At 40.8% G+C, this 21,893-nt stretch overlaps 1 protein-coding gene across 2 annotated transcripts in view; it reads right to left on the bottom strand.

Annotated features, from left to right (window-relative positions):
- Positions 1–21,893, bottom strand: part of FRMD4A (FERM domain containing 4A) — a 736,083-nt gene that overhangs the window by 709,355 nt on the left and 4,835 nt on the right. For both annotated transcript variants that reach the window (XM_038530061.1, XM_038530064.1), the window contains exon 2: positions 14,857–14,942. The gene's annotated coding sequence lies outside the window, so the exon portion shown is untranslated. The remainder of the gene's footprint in view (positions 1–14,856; positions 14,943–21,893) is intronic.

Raw genomic sequence — 21,893 nt, 5'->3', positions numbered from 1 at the left:
TCAGTAGGCACTGAGCACAAGTAGGTGGGCTCATCATCACTATATCACAGACACCCATTCAAAGAGAAAATGAACAGAAAGAGCCTTATTAAGCGTGCTTCCATAGCAAAGAACTTCCTGGTACTCCAGTCTAAAACCAGATCATCTCTAGAATTGCCTCTAACACCACCAAAATGAACCCTAGTCATGTAAAAATTACTTTAATTGATGTGTTCACCAGAATGGCATTTTGAAAAGATCCAAAGCTAAAGATGGCAAACAACCAACTCTAGCCACTTGGTGGGTGAATGCAACACTACACTGAGGAGTCTGGGGCCATTGGCAGTGGATGGGACAGCCAGCCCAATGGCAATGGGCCGAAGGAGGGAGAGTAGGACTATGCATGCCAGCAGTGATATATCCCTCCCCTAACTCCTTGGTCACTGTTGCACTGCCCTCTGAATCACAAACCCAAATGATCATATTTGAGAGACAAAGGTCACATTTAGATGATGTGAAGTTTATCTTAAGATTAACAAAACCAGTAAGAGTGTAAGGGGAAGACATCCAGGTGAGCTCTTAACAGTCCTATAAGTCTTTTCTGAATTTTAAAAACTTCTACTTGGAAAAATAAATGAAGAGGCTGAGAATGGAATGGAGCCAAAATATTGTGAAAGAAATCTCATCGCCAGAGCCACATTAATTACATGATAGTATATGTATGGTACCAGTGACCATCTTGGCACAAAGTGATTGGGCTGATTCAGACATGAGTGGACATGTATCAGAAAAAAATAATTGGGCCTGTTGAAAAACAAAATATATTTACAAAATCTCAATCCCTTCTCTACTGCACTTTGCTATAAATAACTATGAATTCAAATACTTATGTTTCATTAATAATTGTAACATTTTCCAAGACTTTTATAGGGGCTTAGTCTACAGACCACCTTTGACCTGCTTATAGCGGTCTGCAGCATGAGGAGATTTTTTTCTTTAAGGATTTATTTTTTTTAAGATTGTACTTATTTTTTCATGAAAGACACAGAGAGAGGGGCAGAGACATAAGCAGAGTGAGAAGCCAGCTCCCCGTAGGGAGCCTGATGAGGGACTCGATCCGAGGATCTCAGGATCACGACCTGAGCCAAAAGTAGAGACACTCAACCACTGAGCCACCCAGACATCCCAGGATTTCTTTTGTTAATTGGGATGAGGCAAAAAGGGAATTAAGGTAGGTGGTGAATCATAGCTCTCATCCTTGGGGAGAAGCCATGGCTTCCAGAAATGTCTAGCATCCATCCCCAATGATAGTCATTCAACAAATTTTCTTGAGTACCTACCAAGCTGATGGAACACATCAAAGATCAAACGGACAAAGGGCTCTGTTCTCCTGGAGCTTCCATCCTGGAGGAAATTCTAAAGTATTATTTTAGACACTCTTTGATTATTTGGCCTACTTCTGTTAGCAGAAAATTTTGCCTTAGTGTTGAGGATTGCAAAAGACTTTTAAAATTTTTTCTGGCACTCACTTAGAAATTATCAATAGAAGTCCATCTGTGCTTCCACTGTTGTATTGAAACCATTGTATTCATACCAGAAATATAGAGTGGGAGAGTTTTCCATGGTAAGGAATCATGCTAAGAAGTATGAGGGGTTACAAACATATGCGAGTCATATCTGCAAACCCTTTAGTGGTCACATCCACACCATGGCTTCAAAGGAAAATACTGGCATCTCTATGTTACTATGGCTGGACAACATCATACTATCTATGGCACCTCCACTAAGTTGCATAGAATGTGCTTGTGGTCCAGATATGCACCATGGGGACCAAAATGGGAATCAAAAGGCAAATGGCAGTCTTGGTGGCACTTTAGATGGAGGATCATCTAAGTCTAGTCCTGAGAATCAAGGTCCTAGAAGAATGAAAACCCACCCAAGGCCACCCACAATCCAGGGGCAGAAATGATATGCACACTGCCTGTCATCTAAACATCAGAGACCAAATATTAATCTATTTAGATCCACCATTGAGAACTCGTTCTATGACAGAAGGCAATCTTGAAGGAGGTGACAGGGTTATCTTGATTTACATGCAGTACAAGTCAGCCAGAGCTGAAGAGGGTGGCCACATTTTTGTGGTTAAGTGACAGAGTTTGTGCTGGAGGTGAAAGCAGGAGAGAACATGAGGTCAGACACTTTGGCCAACTGAAAACACCACATTTTGAGTTCCAAATCATATTCTACAACTTCTTGTTTTCAGTTATGTGGAAAATCTTTGATTTCCATTTTTTCTATTTTGAAGTTTTAATTTTGATTCCAGTTTGTTAACATACAGTGTTATATTAGTTTCAGGTGCACAATATAGTGACTCGACACTTCCATTCAACATCTGGTGCCCATCACAAGTTCACTCCTTCATCCCCATCACTTTTTTCACCCATCCCCTCTGGTGACCATCAGTTTGTTCTCTATAATTAAGAGTCTGTCTCTTGGTTTCTCTCTATTTCATTTTTTTCTTTTTGTTTATTTGTTTGGTTTCTTAAATTCCCCATGAGTGAAATTATATGGTATTTGTCTTTCTCTAACTGACTTATTTCACTTAGCATTGTACTCTCTAGCTCTATCCACGTTGTTGTAAATGGCAAGATTTTATTATTTTTATTGCTAACTAATACTCCATTGCACATAAACACCACATCTTCACCATCCATTCATCAATTGAGGGACACTTGGGCTGCTTCCATATCTTGGCTATTACAAATAATGCTATAAACACCGGGATGCCTGTATCCCTCTGAATTAGGGTTCTTGTATTCTTTGGATAAATATCCAGTCGTGTGATTCCTGGGTCATAAGATTCTATTTTCAACTTTTTGAGGAAACTCCATGCTGTTTTCCAAAGTGGCTGCACCAGTTTTATTCCCACCAAAGCGAAAGAGGTTTCCTTGTTCTCCACATCTCAATTTTATATTTTTAATTTTAGCAAAAAGGAATTAAGAAAATATCTATGAACTTCTGAGATTTTTCTAGACCTCAAAGGGCCTTTAAGAATATTATCTTGTAGAATTAGGAATAAATGATTCAGAAACATGGATTGAATTTATTATTTTTTAAAGATTTTGTTTATTTGAGAAAGGGAGAGTGCTTGTGAGCACAAGCCGGGGGGAGGGGAAGGGGGGAGGAACAGAGGGAGCAGGAGAAGCAGACTCTGCTGAGCAGGGAGCCCAACTTGGGTCTCTACCCAGGACCCTGGCATCATGACCTGAGCTGAAGGCAGACATTTAATTGACTGAGCTACCAAGGTGTCTCTGAATTTACTTTAATATAACCATTGAACACAAAGTACATTAAAATACTTTGCTATACTCTGTGCTCTAGGGTAGCCTAAATGTCTGGAAGAAGTATGGCAATATGAGCAACACTGGGCTACCTCCTGCATCACCCCACTTTCCCACACATTTCTATTTATTTTTACCTTTCATGCTGCCTGGAACACACACTACACTTCAGGTACATTGTAAAGAATAATAGCCAACAGCTTGAAGGACCCCCATTTCCTTTCCCTGGAAGAATTGGGATTCCCCCAAGATGCTGTGTTCAGCAATATGAACAAATACTGCAAAAATCCACTGTGTTCTCAGCCCCATTGAGACAATATGTTTTAGTGTTTCATCCAAATCCAGCTTTCTGCTAATGGAGAAACATATTGGGGCAGTTGATGACAGGACCAGCTCTAGTATCTGAGGAGCTCAGAGTAAAATGAACATGTGGGTCCCTTGTTCAATAAGCATGAAGAGTTTCAAGATGGGAAAACAGAACATTAAAAGAAATATGGGGAGTGTGGCCATGAAGCCAGCCTTGTATGGTAATGCACTGAGACATTTTCTCCCATAACATCTCTTATTACAAATAAAAACAAGATGCTTTTATTACACATTATCATAGAATATTCTATGTGAACTCAGATTAAAAATGAAGTATGACATGGGATTATGATTTAAGGATTTGGATTTCCCAAGCACTGTTAACTAAAATCAAGTGATGGGACCAGATATCATCAAAGATTTCAAATGGCATCACAGAAAGACTGAAAAGAACTTAAGTTGTAGATGAAACGAACTGGGTTCTAATTAGCAAAAAGGAAAGCAGTTCTGGGAGAGGTTATGGTCCTTGAGGACATTGTGCTTTTCCTTTAGGGGCTCTGAGAAAAGCCATTAATGCAAAGAAAGGAATTTTCTTTAAAATTGATGGCACCATTTTATAACAACACCAAGGAGGATTCTAAAAGAATGCTGAATGGGGATCCCTGGGTAGCTCAGCGGTTTGGCGCTTGCCTTCAACTCAGGGCGTCATCCTGGAGACCTGGGTTTGAGTCTCACGTCAGGGTCCCTGCATGGAGCCTGCTTCTCCCTCTGCCTGTATCTCTGCCTCTCTGTCTCTGTCTCTGTCTCTGTCTCTCTCTCTCTGTCTCTCATGAGTAAATAAATAAAATCTTAAAAAATAAAAAGATAAAAGAATGCTGAATAGCTCTGGGATGTTTAACATGTGGGCAAGTCTCTGCATTTGCAATTTTTAATTTTATCAAGTTCCTTATGACATGCCATGTACAGACTATTTTTTTAAGACTATTACTAAAGATCTCTACTTCCTCCCTCATCATTTCCAGAGAGGAATAAACACACAAGGTAACAACTTGGGTACAGAGAAGTTACATTATAACAATCCCTTGTAAGATTAGTCTCAAAGAATCATAGAACCTAAATGCAGATACTGCCCATAAGCATGTCTTTAAAAATAGTCTGTACATGGCATATGGTTAAGTATTTGTTGTTTTTTAAAAAACATTTTTTATTCTATTGGTAAAAATGTGAGTAATGATGTACAGCATGAAATTTAAGCTCCTTGGTTATTTCAATTGCTCCATTTATTAGGAACCTATTATATCTTTTCTATAAGATTGGTCATAACACGAAAAACATTTTCTAAGTTCAGTAGTTTTCAGCTTCTCATTAGTCTTTTTTGTTTGTTTGCCTGTGGTGTCTATTAAGACTTGCTTTTAGAAGAAAAAAGAGACAAAACAGAATCTGTTTTACATTCTTTACACACAGCTCTCTCTCATTTTTAAAAGAGAGCTGATTCTTCTTTTTTTTTTTTTAGCTAAGCAGTATGAGGTCAGTTGCTAAGGATTCCATTCTATCACATGTTTTATCTTATTTATTTGTGAAGATGGATGAACCTGTTTTTATGTGTATATCAAAAATTATCAAAAAATAGGTAACCAGTGCTTCACCTATTGTGGATAATAAATAATAAATCAATAAGCAAACTAGAAAAATTCAATATGCCAAAGACTAGGCTTTAGATAAAATGTTGCTTTAATTCCATTCAACAAACATTTATTAATCTGTAAGTCACCTTTACCAAGGTAGGTACTATAGATCCAAAGATGAATTGCACTCAACCTTGGCCTTGTACTACTTTGCTATAAGTAATTATAGGCATAAAATAGCCAAACACTGCAGGGTGAATGTAGTATTAGAAAGAAAGAAGTCTGTGCTGCCATAGCAGACCCAATGACTTAATAAGCCTTTTGTTTCAAATCTACGCCATTTCATAAATAGTAGAGCAGTGTATAACAATACAAGGACTTTATTCCCTTCATATACTCCACTAGGGGACACTTTCTAGCAGACTGGAAAGTATTTCAAACAACATAATCTACACTTGTCAGATCGAGTGAACAAAGGCCATCTGAGGACACATTTATTTTCCTTGACTTTCTTCTCCAGTGATTTTTTTCAATTCCTTGCAAATTTTCAAGATCTGGTAGCTGGTGGCTGAGCTCAGAGCAATAGTAATGAATTAGGCCAAGTCTGGCTGCAAGCATCATAGGGACATCCTACTTAGACTGAAGCCATCCCATTAAGCCCTCTAAGTTAGACGCGGTAGTGCCAAGTCAGGGAAATTGAGGACATCAATGAAAAGAAAAATTAAGTTGGAAGTAAATGCTCTGGTCTGAGCTAATCTTCATTACTTTATATTTTAATAAAGTTGGGGGGACATAAACGGAAACTTTCTTTATCGCCACAGAATCTACTGCATTTGAAGGTATGTTGGCAAAGGTATGCAGGGTGGAATAGGGGAAAAGGGTTGTGAGTGGGGAGTGTGGGCATGTGGCTGTGTGCCGGTGGGGTGTGTATGGGGGGTGTGCACCTGCTTCTTTGGGAAAGGAAGGAGCACAGCGAGGCCGAGGGAGATCAGTGATCTGTGGACCTGCAGTAACGAGGTGAAAAGATGGGAAGGTTGAAAGATAGAGTGTGCAGACTGTTCAGTTGTACTGCTTCATGCTCAATGCCTCTGCTGCATCCTGACTTTGGCCTTGCTCACTTGCATGCCCATAGAGCAGCCCCAGGGTGGACATTGGTCTGCACAGGTTTAAGTAGAGTGAATGGAGCAGAAAGCATATGATTTGGTATCTTAGTCAGCTTACACTGTCATGACAAATCCCACAGAAGGGGTGGCTCAAACACAGAAATCTATTTCTCACAGTTCTGGAGGCTGGGAAGTCCAAGATCAATAGGCCAGCATATGCAGCTCATGGAGAGGGCTCTCATGTGGGCTTGTAGACAGCCACTTTCTCACTGTGTCCTCACCTGACCCTTTCTCAATGCTAACCCACTGTGGGTCTCCACCCTCATGATCTCATCTAATCCTAACACCACTCAAAGGCCCTACCTCCAAAAACCATTGCATTGTGGGGTAGGGCTTCAACATGTGAATTTGGGAGGAACATGGATATTCAGCCAGTAACAGTTGGCTTCTTCCTACCACTGTATTTCTCCATCATCCTCAGACACTTGGAGCTTTCTGATTACCTAGACTTACTTGGAAACCTGATGTCTATAAAGTACTAGCGTTCCCCTGACCATTTGTAGAACACTTTCAACGACCAGAAAGAGAAACCAACTAGAACCAATTTAACCTAAAAAAATCTTACAATTTTGTCAACTATACCTAATAAAGCTAAAAAAAATTATTGACCACTATTAAAATAAATAAAACTAAGTATCCTCACTTTTTTGTTTTTTCCTTGCATTTTATTTATTTATTATTTAAATTATTTTATTTATTTTTCTTTTTTTATTATTTTATTTGTTTTATTTATTTTATTTTTTTCTTATGTTATTTACTTTTTAATTAGGTCCTCACAATCAAAATTGTCTTTTTACTGTTTGTGTTTAGTTAACTTTGAAATTAAATTGTAGCTACAAGCAAAAGTTAGTTGCCTAGGGAATAAAAATTATATATTCAGTTTATTATTTTTTTTTATTTTATTTATTTATGATAGTCACAGAGAGAGAGAGAGAGGCAGAGACACAGGCAGAGGGAGAAGCAGGCTCCATGCACCGGGAGCCCGACGTGGGATTCGATCCCAGGTCTCCAGGATCGCGCCCTGGGCCAAAGGCAGGCGCCAAACCGCTGTGCCACCCAGGGATCCCTATATTCAGTTTAAAAGAAATAAAAGAATACTTGTCTTAAAATGCAAGATTGTTATATAGTCTTTGCCATGCACTTACATTATAAAGATTTTAATTTCAAAAGTGAATATTGCTTGTGCTGTTTAAGCTTTAAGGATTGGAAAGTTTAAGTGCAATATCAGAGCTCCTTAAAGAAAAAGCAAATTGATTTAGGATATGTCTCCTCTACAAGAGGGAATTTAGATTTACAATTAGCATGAAAATCATGTATCAGTCTTCTGCAGGAGATTCTTCAGCATACCTGTCTCAAAATCCCAGCAGGCTGAATCTAAAACTCAACTTCATAGTATTAAAAAAAAAAAAAAAAAAAAACCTCAAAATGAATCAAAGACCAAAATGTAAGAGCTCAAAGCATAAAACTTCCCAAAGAAAACATAGGAAAAAACTATTTGTGAACTTAGGTTTAAAGAAAAGATTTCTCAGATAGGACAGAAACATAAACCATCAAAAAGAAAAAAATAGAAGAGGTTTTTAAAAATTTTAAGTAGGCTCGCACCCAACTTGGGGTTTGAATTCACAACCCTGAGATCAAGAGTCACATGCTTTACCAACTGAGTCAGCCAGGTACCTGGATAAATAAAAATTTTAAATGTTTGCTCTTTGAAAGACACTGTTAGAAAATAAAAAGGCAAGTCACATCCTGGGAAAAAATAAATGCAAAATACATATCTGACAAAGAACTTTTGATGGGATATATAGATATATATATAGATATATATACACATATGTGTGTGTATTTATAATACAACAAGAAAATCAACTAGTAAAAATAATACAGGCAAATGATTTGAACAAATACTTCACAGCCTTAAGAATGGCAAACAGCCCATAAAAGAAAATGTTCAACATCCCTAGTCAATGAGGAAATGCAAATGAAAACACCAGAAAATACTACAACATGGCCATAAGAATGGCAAAAATTTAAAAGACCAACAATATGTTTATTCACAAGTATGCAGAGAAACTGTAATGCTCATTCTTTGTTGGTGAGAATTCACATTACACAACCACTTTGGAAAACATTTGACAAGTTATAATCAAGTTGAATATATACTATCATACCACCCAGAAAACCTCCTTCTAGCTATTTACCTAAAACAATGATGATACATTCCACAATCTTGTACATTATATTATTAGCTACCTCATTCACAATAGCCCCCTCAGACTGGAGACAACCCAGACACCCATCAAAGTGTTAATGAACAAACAAATAGTGATGTATCCATGTAACAAAATCCTGCTCAGCAATGAAAAGGAATGAAATAGTGATCTATAGGACAACATGGAGAAAACTTAAGAGCATCATGCAAAGTACAAATAACTCAAACACTCAAGATTATATGACTCCATTTAGTTAAGAAATAGTACAGAGACAGCAAATCAGCAGTTGCCAGAGGCTGGGGGAGAAGGGAGGGATTGAGTACAAAGAACCATGGAAGAACTTTTTGGGGTGATAGAAACATTTCATATCTTGATTGTGGTGGTAGTTAATGATTGTATACATTTGCCAAGACTCACCTAACTGTATGCTTAAAATGGGTGAGTTTTATTATAAGTAAATTACAGTTCGATAAAGCTGATTGCACACACACACAAACAAAATTGTACAAACAAAAGTGAAAACATATACCTTATGTTATTTAGAAAGATTGCCCGTGGGAAAGGGAGGAAAATGAGATTGGGAAGAAAAAGAGAAAGACATGGAGGGAGGAAGAGAGAGGTAGACAAGAGAGGAGCTTGCATGAACCAATAATAATAATGTACCATGAACTGAGGCATTTGATGATTAACCTCACCCTTTGTACCTGAGTATGAATGGGAGAGAAGTCTGTAAACCAACAGAATATAAAAGAAAACCCAGATACGATATTGCAGACCATGGGGACAAAATGGATTATTCAAAAATGGGGGTGGAACACCTGTTATCCATTTAGGGAATAATATTTGACCTATTCTTCACGATATACACAAAAATCAACCCTTCATTGAACAGGGAACTAACTGTACTGAAAACATTTCTGTAGCTTTGGGTGGGGAAGGCATTCTGAGACCATATACAAAAAGAACAAGTCATAAAGGAAACACAGACAATTTTGACATTATACTTAGAATGATCTCTTTATCAAACAACCATCTAAAGATATTAAACGTCAAGCCACAAGCCAGAGGAGATGCAACATACGTAACCAGCAAACAATCAGTGCCCAGGAGCTAGAAAGAACTGATACAATATTTACACAGAGACACAAAAAAATAGGAATATTTTCCCAGAACATTTTCTCACAAATGACCAATGGTTGAGAATGAAAAAATACTGGACTTTAATACTAATGGAGGAAATGTAAATTAAAACAACATGAGTATCAACACCCCTCAGAGAGGAAAACATTTTTAAAGTTACAAAATATCAAGTGTTGGCAGGTTTGCAAAGCAACAGTAACTTTTATATATTGCCAGGGTGTAAACTGCTACATTTTGTAAAGCAATTTGACATTATCTGGTAAAGTTGAAAATGTACAGGCTGCATGAGCCTGCAATTCTACTCTAGGAAATCTACTCTAGAGAAACTCTTGCAGGCAGCCCTGGTGGCGAGCAGTGGTTTAGCACCGCCTGCAGCCCAGGGTGTGATCCTGGAGACCCTGGATTGAGTCCCACGTCACACTCTCTGTATGATGCCTGCTTCTCCCTCTGCCTGTGTCTCTGCCTCTCTCTCTCTCTGTCTCTATGAATAAATAAATAAATAAATAAATAAATAAATAAATAAATAAATAAATAAAATCTTTAGAGAAACTCTTGCACTGGAGCACAGGGAGCAGCCTCAGGGATATTCATAATAGCATTGTGTGTGATGCAAAAAAAACAAAAAACAAAAAACAAAGAAGAATCAATGTCCTTCCATAGGAAAATGGATAATTTTTTTAAGAATGCGTGTATACACCATAAAATGCAAAACAAAAAGTCACAGAAGAATAAAAGCAGGAGGACACTATTCATAAAATGATCAAAAATACAAACAAAGCCATCTAGTCTAAGGATTCATATTTAGGTAATAAAATTATAGTAAAAAGCAAGGGATTGATGAATACCAACAATAAAATAGTGTATTGCTGGGGGGCTAACAGAGAGGACTATGATCATAAAGTTCTTATAATATTCTTAAACTAAGATGATGAGTACATGGTTATTAATCATCCTTCCTATCTTAAACATAGATACATAAAATCATTTTATGTCTAAAACTATATCATAATAATTTATAAATTGGCAAACAAAAAAAATTCTTAAATGAAGGAGGAAATAAATAGCCAACGGAATAAATAGCCAAAAAGTTTTGCTTCTGTACAGAGTATACCTTCAGAACATTTTGCTACAAAGGGCTATGGGACTGGGGCTTTTTCTGTAGACTACTTTTCATTGCTCATGATCTCAACCTTTGCTTCAGAGCTACCAGCTGCAGTCGGGAGAAAAGCCCAGTATTTCCCCCTTGTTGACATTTTCTTTTAATCAAAATATATATTTTACGTCTCCTTATAAGAACAGACACTGTTTGGGTGCCCCTTTGGGTTGGAAAAGCAGTTTATTTCTCAATGGTAAACAGATTTGTCAGCCATCCCGACAGCACAAAATGTCAGGGTGCCCGTGTGGAAAAGGAAGAGGCGAAGGGGAGATTGCTGCAATATTTATTTGATGATCCTGTTTAATTATTGATATGTTGAAGCCCCAAATGTATACGGGCTTCTTTTTCAATAGTGTGTGCTATAGAAAAAAAATACGTCCTTGTAGCCTACCCTGTCATTACACAGAAACTATCCATTTAGATGTGCTCTGTGCTCTTTCTTCCAGTAACAGCAATCACTATTTTGCTACAACCATGAGAAAAAGGAAATGTATACCTAATGACATAGTGTATATAAATTATTTTGAATACATAAAGGGATAGCTATGTAAGCTATTACCAATTATTAATATCCCTATCCCCTGGGGGAAAATAAGCCAAGCGGAACCAAAGCAAGTGAGTTGCCATAGGTTGGACATTGCCTCAGGGTTAGAAAATCACATACAAGTCTCCTTCCAAATCTGAAGCTGAGCAAGTAATCTTTATAAAAATAAATAAGTAAAACAAACCCCAGAACGCTTTGCGCAATAAAGTCTGGCAAAGTGTTAATAAATCCAACAGAAGTTGAGTGATGTTGGCTGGAGCATGGGGGATTTGGGGACAGCTAGCTCAGCCCCTGCCCTGACAAGGGGTCTGATCGTCATGCCCGAAGCCCTGGTGGACTGAAGACTCCTCCTGACCTTGCAGGTTGCTGAAAGTGAGGGAGAGGCCTAAGTCGGGGGATTTCCTAGCAGTCAGATTCCCAAATGCTATGATGTTTTGTTGTTGCTTTGCCCAAGGTTGAGTGGCTGAATCAGGGCAGAGTCCAATGTCCTGAGTGCCTAGAACAGTGCCTGGCACATAGCAGGCACTCAGTGATCACCTATCACAAATAAACAAGTGAATGGATGAGCACCACGGGAGCAGCAGTACGGAATCCACTCCCCAATGTGGCGGGTAAGCCCTGGCCCCTCTCATGGCCAATCTGCAGTGCTAAAAATGCACCATGAACATCAGAGCAGGACGCCCCAGATGTCCCTTCGCACTGCGGTGTTGAAGCAGGTGTGCTGCCATTTGAGGATGCTTTCCTTTGAGGATGCTGGATGTGTTCATTCCTCGTGTTACCTTATGGCCAGCTACTTTCTCCTGCGTAGTTAGCTTTGAGTGATGGCTCCCAGAGCCTTGGAAGGTGGGGAGGGAAGTGGGGAGACAGAGGCTACTGGCCCCCCGCCAGCATTGGCTTGCTGGGGATGAGCAAAGGTCCTTCTGCTCCACAAATGGACTAGGTCAGTGAGGCTGAGCGTGGGGGCAGGGATGTGTGGCAGTTGCTGGCTTTAAAGCCTGTTGCTGACAAAGAAATCTAGTCACGACCTGGGTGGGAGAAGGGACGGTGGAGGAAGCAGTGCTGGAAAGGGAGAGAGGTTCAGGAGGATGAGACGAGAGGGGCGATCAAAGCGAGAGGAGGGCATCTGTCTCCTTTTGATCATGCTGAAGACACCATCTGGGCGGTGGTTCAAACGCTGAGATAGGAAAGGATGTTGACATCCTTTAAGTTAGTTCCGGCCCCGGAAGCTGCCTCATTGTGAAATTCATGTCTCTGCTGCCTTTAAATTCACTACTTGTGCTGGTTGCCTTCCCCCCACCTTGAATCTTAACACTCTACCTCCAACACACACATGCGCACATATCACATAAGCACACATACACATGTGCACACACATACTCACACAGAGACACATAATGCAAACATGCATCAACACAGACACAGAGACACAAATATACATAACACGTAACACAAATAGACATCCATGCACACCTGTAACGCATACACATGCAAACACATATACACATGCATGCATATGTACTCACATAAATGCACATACACACAAATATGCACACACATACACAGATGTACAGATAAGCATGCATAAACACACACAAGTACACCTACATGTACCCACATGCATGAACACACATGTACACACATACAGAGACACACACAAATATGCACATACACACACACTGCAAAATTTAATGCTCAAACAATCACACTTCATTCCAGTAAAGGAAACAGAAAAGACAGCCAACTGCAGAGGAGTTTCTGGATCTGATGCCCCAACCACATGAATAGAAATGGGTCCCTTTGATTCAGCTGAGACCTCCCTGGAAGAGCTGTGTGGGAAATCTTTTTCAGGAAAGAATAATTCCTTGTGATCCTCCAAAAGGAGCAGTCCTCCTGTCCAGCTTGACCAGGGGAGTCTCCCCCTCTGACTAGGAGGATCCAACCCATTCAGCGTAACAACTACAAAGGAGCTCCTTAGAGTCACATGTCCAGGGCTTGTGACATTAGCTTCCTTGCACCCTCTTCCAGGTTGAGAGAGGTTCACTCACAGATCTCCAGGCCAGCTCAGCACTTTGGTTTACAGTCAATTATGGTTATTCATAGTGGGTATGTTCTATAAAGTGACCTGACCTCTGAATTAGTGAATACTAACATTGCTTCTAGGGGAAACATGTATGTGTATATATATATCTCATATGGATTATAATCTTACATCCCAAACACAATTTGTCCTAGTTGATTATATTTTCTGTGATTTACAAAAGAGAAAACAAGGTTCTGAGTGTCAAATGAGTTGCCTGAGGCAGCCCCACTAACAGGAGCCAGAGTTGGGATTCAAATCCTATTGACTGACCCACCCTGCCCCCTTCCAGCCACGTCCATCCTCTATTCTTCTCTGGATGAGGCTGAAACAAGAACCTTGTTTGACTCAAGCTGAGAATATATCCATAGGGCAATTCAAATATCTCATCACTCCATGCATATCTGTGAAGACCCACAAGTATTGATTTTAGGGTTACAAGTACATTTTTAGCAAGTGGGCAAATTGGCAAATACAGAATCCATGAATAATGAGGAAGAATGTACTTGTATATAGGGTTTTCACATCTGAAGAAAGAATTCTGTTGTAAAAATTGTTGGAAAACCAGTGATGTACAACATCCTTCATTTTATATGGGATTCGGTTATGTGAGCAAATCCAGTCACTGGTAGACCTTTCTGGAGGACTCTACATCCAGTGGGAAAGGGGGCTTGAGTGGCGAAGAATGGGAATGTAGATGCCCCCGTTGACAATTGCAGTTCTAAATGGGGAAGTTGCCCAAGACCCCACAGCTATCAGTGGCTGAGCTAGGACAGGCAGTCAGGACCCTCAGGCACCAGCCTAGTGTGTTCCCCGCTACTCTGAGCTACTTCTACATCATGAAGCGAAAGACAAGTGAACTTGAAGTCAAGGCACTAACTACCTTGGATATTAAGGACTAAAACCTCAGCCTGGAGCATGGGAGACATGCGACATGGTGGTGAGGACGGTGGGCATCCACACAAGTCCTCCAGCTACCGACTCTCCTTGCTCCAGTGAAGGCTTAAGAGGTAACCTGAACAGAACACAACTGTGTGCAGAGGGCTTGTCAAAAGGGAACCACAGGGATGCAGGCAAACATCTGGAACTCCTCTTTCTGGTGTTCCTCCTTCACAGTAGACACTCTTTGGAAGCCTCTGGGAATGGAGCAAGCAAGATAGCTGCTGAGAGAAAGCAAGGATCCCAGTGTCCTACTAAAGGGTGCCAGTCACGTGGACTGTGGCCTCATTCAGATTTAGAAAGACAAAGGAAAGAAGCTGAGAGCCATGTCTAGGAGACAGGCTCCAGGAGGGACAGTGCTGAGGTCAGCTCTTACCCAGGGAGAGCACGGAGTTGTGTCCTTTCTGCAAGGGCTTCTTCCTTCTAACAGATAACAGTGACTCCTTCCTCTTGGAAATACAGCTGAAGGAGAAAGAGAAGGCAAGGGATTCCTGAGCAAAGAAGTGGTAAGCTGGGGTTGAGTGGAATTATGGGGACATTAGTGAGTAGCTGAAATGTTGCCTCAGAGCATAGAGTCGTCCAACATACCCCAAATAAATGAGGGGAGAGAAAACTCTAGCCATCAGCAGGCCTGGGCCTGGGAGCATGCCCCTGACAAGTTCTTCTCACTTTGCGGATTGAAGTTGCCAACAGCCCTGCTCAAGGTGGGGAATCTGAGGGGCAGGGGGAGGTTTGCCCACAGAACAATTCTTTCTCCACTGTTCATGCTCCTCTGAGCTCAGGCAAGGCTCAAACATTCTTCACTTCAAGTGGCCCTTCCTGAGCTGGTTCCTTCCCCAAGGGAACAGTGAAGAACTGAAAGTTTCTGTTCCCTCAAATTCATATGTTGAAGCTCTAACTCCTCAGGGCATGGTATTTAGAAATGGTGTCTTTGGGAGAAATAAGTTTAGATGTGGTCATGAGGGTGAGGCCCCCATGCCTTATAAGAAGATTCCCTCTCTCCTTACACACAGAAAAGTCATGTGAGCGTGCAGCAAGATGGCGACCATCTACAAGCCAAGAAGCAGGCCCTCTCCAAGTACCAAGTCCGCCTACACATTGATCTTGATTGTCCAGCCTCCAGAACCATGAGAAATAACTGTTGTTTAAGCCTCCTAGTCTGTGGTGTTTTGCTATAACAGCCTGAGTTGACCAAGATGGGGACCTCTCTGCCATCTGGAAGCCAAGGATTCTCCCTATAAGGCATAGTCCAATAGACCCACTCAAAACATATATCTTAAGGTTTTAAATCCACCAGTGTTTAATAAAACATTCCTTTAAGGATCATACCTTCAGTTCTAGCACCACACAAGGCACATGTGCACATGTGACAAATATTTGTTGAATGAATGTGATAAAGAGGCATTTAATGTTACCAGTTCTAAGACACAATACTTGGTATTTATCATCATTAGCTCCAAAACTAGAACCCAAGTGAGTGTAGAAAAATCAAATAATATGGTCACTGTCGATTTGATGACTGCCATTATCAAATTTGATATTCCCCAAATTTGAAACCTCTTAGGATTCTCCGCACATCCCGTATCAATACATGGCAGCTCAGAGGGAAGGAAACCCAGAGGCTATGCCTCACCTGTGACGGAAAGGTAAAGTACCCAGAGGCCCCCTGCTATGAAAATTACATTTTAATCTTCATTGCATAATTAATTCAGAGTCAATTATTTCTCTGTCCAGAAGAGTGAACGCATTCTTCGAAACCCTACGGTGGAAAAGCATTCATGACATGCCCTTTTATTTCTAACAAAAGATAATTTGCACATGCTCTTTCCTTGGGAGCATATCGTTTAAACTAGAATAAGCTTCCTTGAAGGGAAAAAAAAAAACATTATAAAGGAAATGAAAGAAAGAAAATTAATGAGACACTCAGAAAAAAAAATCATCAGAAAATTTCCCGATCCATGCCAGAATGATCCTATCCCTGGGAACTACGCTCATTGTATCATCATTGTATTGTATCCCCCTCACCTGTCACTACTGAAAATTTAGAAGACTTAATAAAAATCACTCATCAGACGCGCATAGCAATCACCAGAGGCCAAGTTGCTGTGTGAACTCTGTGAGTCTCAAATGGGGGACAATCCACTAAGGCCCAGAAGCCACGTTGGTTTATTCGTGGCCCAGGTCTCTTAAAGGGAAGGTACTATTTCCTTTATGTGATTATGATCAACTGCCTTCAGTGCCATATTTATTCAGTCTGCAGTGCCCGGCTATGAAAGAGAACTGCCTACAGAATATATTTCCTTCCTATTCCAATGTCCGAAATGTTAGAAGAAAATTACTGGTTTTGTGCATGTGAAATGTTGGCATGAAGTGAAAAATGAATATGTGATCGTTGTAATTTTGCTTTTGCAAAACTACACCACTAAGGCAAACCTACATCCCGACTCCACATTGCCCAGCAAGGCAAAGAGTAAGAAGCAGCAAATGATTATCCTCAAAGCAACAAGGAACCATAATACTAAAACGCCATGTAGTTATGCTCATTCATACTTTTCAGACTGTTTTCCCATTCCACCCCCTACCCAGACCCAGCTACCACCCACCTCCCCTGGGCTGTCACGGTAAGCTCTCACGGACTACCACACTCCCTATCAGGATCCAAATTAGGTGCGGCAGAGGCTCACCTGCAAAGTGCAAGGGTGCAAAATATACTGAAAAATGCAGGACTTGGGATAAATTCTAGTTCAGTGCAACAGTTTTTAAAAACCCAATTTAACGCAAATGTATTCATAACTAACAAAATACCAAAATTATAAATAAAGACATGGTGCAACAGTGCCATGCCAAGTCACACTGGAGCCTGGGGCAGAAGGAAAATTGTGCACTTCTATCCACAGGTTTTTAGGGAAAATGTTAATAGTGACTTTTTAAAAAACATTAAAGTAGTTGAAAATACTGAAAAATTGAAAAAGTAGATGAATTAAAACTTACTATGTTAAGTTCAAGTATTTTGCTTATACCCCAAACAGAATTTATTATAATTAGAAAAAAAGAATTTATTATAACTTCATTTCCCTGGATATAACAAAAGTAATCAGTAGTCTTTTCAAAATCTACTTCTTTGTTCATCTTCTTTTCAGCTGGGAGTTTTAAGTGACAACCAATGGGAGAAAGTGACTTTTAAAGTGTGTTGGTAAATGTTAAATTTTACAAAAGGCGTCAATAAATGTCTTTCCCAATATTTCAACCAAAATAATCATGTGAGTTTCAACACACCTACTTTCCCATTTCTCAATATTTTTCAACGACTATAATGTCCTGGAAAATTAACCATTAAAAAATATATTAAAACATGCAAACCAGAGCAATGTTTTCTCTTTGGCCTCAGGCCTCAGTATGGCTCAGCACGGCACCACTGGATCCTGTCTTTATTTAAAAGTTGGATACATTGCTCATCATGGCTTTTTTTTTGCATTAATTTAAAATTTTAAAAATAGTGCATCAAAATGTCATTTATGCTTAAAACTTCACAGTAGGTTCCCTCTGTACTTTGAATGAAATTCAGACTCCCTACAGGGACGACAGGCTCGCACAAGTGAGGCCCTGAGTGACCTGGCTCCTGTCCTCCCCAACCCTACTTCTGTCCTCCTACTACTGTCCAGATACATTCCCACTGCTCTGCACACAGGTTCTCTGCCTCAAAACCCGAGCACACGACTTCCCCTACCTGGGGACTTTCTCCCCTTCCTTCACATGGTTACATCCTTCTTATCCTTTTAATTCACATATAAATGTCCCGTCCTCACAGAGGGTTTCCACATCCATCTTGTCTAAAGCAACCCCCACACACACATGTTTATTTTATGTGTCAACCTGGCTAGGCTATGATGCCCAGTTCTTTGGCCCAACACCAGTCTAGATATTGCCATGAGGATAATTTTTAGATATGATTAACCATTAACTTTAAGTAAAGCAAATTGCTCTCCATGGTGTGGTGGTCCTCATCTAATCAGTTGAAGGCCTTAAGAGCAAAGACTGGGTTCTCCAGAATAGAAAGACTTCTGTCTCAAGACTTCATGTGACATAGGAATCCTGCCTGAGTTTCCAGCCTTCTGCCTTGCTCTGTGGATTCTGGATTTGCTAGCCTCTATAATTCCATGACCTAATTCCTTAAAATCTCTTTCTCAATAGCATATATATTACATATCTATATCCATATCTAACATATATATGGAAGATGTATATGTTCTCTCTCCCTCTCCCCTTCCTCCATATATATATAACATATATATATAGAATATCTCTATAAACACAAATATATTTTAATATATTAAATATATATATGTATATATTCTGTTTCTCTAGAGAACCCTGACTAATAGACCCACCTGTTCATGTTTCTTGGGTTTTTCCCAGGACTTACATATATTCATAAGCATGTAATTAAGGTATTTCAGCTGTGTATTTGTTAGTTTCCTTGATATTTCCATGTTTTCTCTCCCCTGGGAGACTGTAAGCTCCCTTCGAACAAGAACTATGCCTGTCCTGTCCAGCTCTGAATTCCCAGCTCCCTGCTCAGTGCCTAACACAGTGAAGCAGGAAGAATGCTGGTACCACAGGCCTGGGATCCAGAGATAGGCTCCTTCCCTAGGGTGGGAAGGAGAGATGAGTAAGAAAAGGAAGCCCTGTGGCTCCAGGTAACTTATAAAAACAGTGTTCGGGCACTAGAAGGGGCCGGTTCTCAGAACCCAGAGAATCAAGGAGAGGCAGGGTTTGAACAAGAAAAGAATATAGCCATTAGGATGAGCAGGGAAAGTCACTGGATGCTGATCCCCAGAAAGCTGGAGCAACCAAGCTACTAGAATGATCTCCCAACTGGTGTCCCTGCCACTGCTCTTGCCCACTGGTGCCTTCTCCAGCCACCAGCCACGGTGAGCTGGTTTACACACTGGATCCTATCACTCCCCTGTCTAAGGCCCTCCCGAGCCTCACTATCCTGCATACTACAATTCAGATTCCTTACCGTGGATTCCTCAGAGCACTATGTCACCCGACCCCATAAGCCTGTCTCTCAGCTCACTGCTCTCATCTTGCTCCAGCCCCACCAGCTCCCAGCAGGGCCTCTCCTCTCCAGACATGGTCCTGCCTCAGGTCCTCACCTAGAACACTCCCCCTGGAGACATACCCACGGGCTCCATCCTATGCAGTGTGCCCCACACCACAAACTGCCTGCCTGTCAGGCATTTGCCACCAGCCAGGAACCAAGGTGCCAGGCGGCATGGGGAGGCAAGTTCTGACAGGCGTCACATAGCTCCCCAGACATCACCACACCAGCCTTCCCCAGCGTGGCCAAGCCTCTCCAGCCAGCCCTGCATGCTCCCAGCTTCCACTCGGTCATCTTTGGGCAGATACACGTTAGAGAAAAGGAAGCAGAGCAAAAAATGCAATTGCTCTCAACTTTACTTTCTTCTTTTCATAACCATTGACAGCCTGATATTTCATCCAGCCCAAGTGAGAGGAGGAGCCAGGTTGTGCCTACCCTAGAACTGTGAGCAGCTCTGTACTCTGGGGCCCTAACATTTGTAAAGCTTGTGAAACCATGGCTAAGATATCACCAGGGTGGTTTTCTGGGAAATGTGCTGTGCTTCCCCCTGGGATGTAGAGCAACAAAGAGACTGGGGGTGACATCATTCCTTTCCTGAGAGGATGCTTATTTTCTCTATCACTCTGAAGGTCAGACTTGGCTGTTGGGCATGGCAGAGAATAAAGCCGTGGTATTTTGAGGATCTGGAACACATCTGAACAGAGATCAACCAGGGAGATGGCTGGCTTTGATAACGGGAGCTGTGGCTTTGGCCTCACACTTTCTATTTTAGCTTTCCTGGGTTGTTATCTGGTGCTCTTTCCTAAATAAATAGGAGGATGAAAAAGGATCCAAGCCCCACCAGCAATCCCCTCCACCACTTAACGCAGATCTGACGAAGACGTAAGCATCCAGACTTCGCCATCAGGAATGGCACTTCACTGGGTTTAATTTTAAGGCAGGAAAAAAAGCAACAACAATGATAAAACTTGAAATTCAAAATGAAAGAAGATAAGTTATTTCAGGTAGATAATGAAATGGATTATCTGTCTTGGTGCTGGGTTGATGGTGGGGCCATTGGCTTGTTGCAGTGTCCTCCCCAGGTGCTGGTCTAGGACTTAAAAGAGAGAGAGGGACCCATCTGCACCAAGGCCCTGCCAGCTCTGCTCCTGGCCCTGTGAGAGGACAGGGAGGTGATGAGACAGTGAATAACTACTGGGCCGGGACCTGGGAGAGGACAGAGGTCCAGGGACATCCAGCTGGCACTTAGCACTGATTTCCCCTAGAAGTATTTGCCAATTTCTACAGCCATTGCTGAAAGACTGAGCACTGTGTCTGACAGAGAAAAAGGGTTAGGATCTAGACTCCAACAATGAGGATGTCTTAGTGAAGGCCCTTTCTTCGGTTAGGGTTATAGAGAGCTCCATCCTAGGAGTAGGATAACACGGAGGTACTGGTGGCCCTTGGAGGCATCTGAATGGTCTTAATCCCTGAAATTGTATCAAGGAAATCTCAGATGGTCGTGCCCCCTCCCACCCCCTTCTTACTGGCAAAGGAAGACCTCCTAAGTATTTCTGCATAGAATTTTGTAAGTTCACAATCAAAAATAACCCAGCACATGAACTGATAAGACAACATGAATAAAAATGAGCAGAAATAACAACAACAAAAAGACACAGACCTATAGGACTCTAGACATTACAGTTACCAGACACAGACTTTATGGTAACAATTCTCAAGGGGACAAATAAGGCTGAGAATTTCAACAGAGAATGTGAAACTATTTGAAATGACATTAAAATTATAGAATAAAAACTTTAATAACTGGGACATCTGGGTGGCTCAGTGGTTGAGCATCTGCCTTCAGCTCAGGGGGTGATCCTGGAATCAAGTTCCGCATCAGGCTCCCTGCAGGAAGCCTGCTTCTCCCTCTGCCTATGTCTCTGCCTCTCTCTGTGTGTCTCTCATGAATAAATAAATAAAATATTTTAAAAAATAAATAAAAACTTCAATAACTGAAATTAAAAACTCAAACAATGGGATTAAGAGCAGATTAGATAGGTGGAGGAAGAATGAACCAAAACATGCAGCTAACAAGAAAAGATCCAGGATGAACCACAGAGACATAAGGATTAAAAACTATAGAAGAAAAGAATAGGAAACATAGAATGCTGGGTAAAGGTCCAGCAGTATATCTGGAGCTCAGAATGAGACTGGAAAAAACTTGAGGGAAGAAACACTTGGGTAAAACTAAGAAATGATATGAAGTCAAAAATTCAAGCCCTACAAATTCCAAACGAGAGGAAGAAAGGAAGAGAGGGAGAGAGAAA

Source organism: Canis lupus, chromosome 2, assembly GCF_011100685.1.
Source record: "Canis lupus familiaris isolate Mischka breed German Shepherd chromosome 2, alternate assembly UU_Cfam_GSD_1.0, whole genome shotgun sequence".
In the NCBI taxonomy this organism is placed as follows: domain Eukaryota; kingdom Metazoa; phylum Chordata; class Mammalia; order Carnivora; family Canidae; genus Canis; species Canis lupus.
Note: the sequence above shows the minus strand (reverse complement) of the source record. Positions and strands in the feature narration are given on the sequence as shown.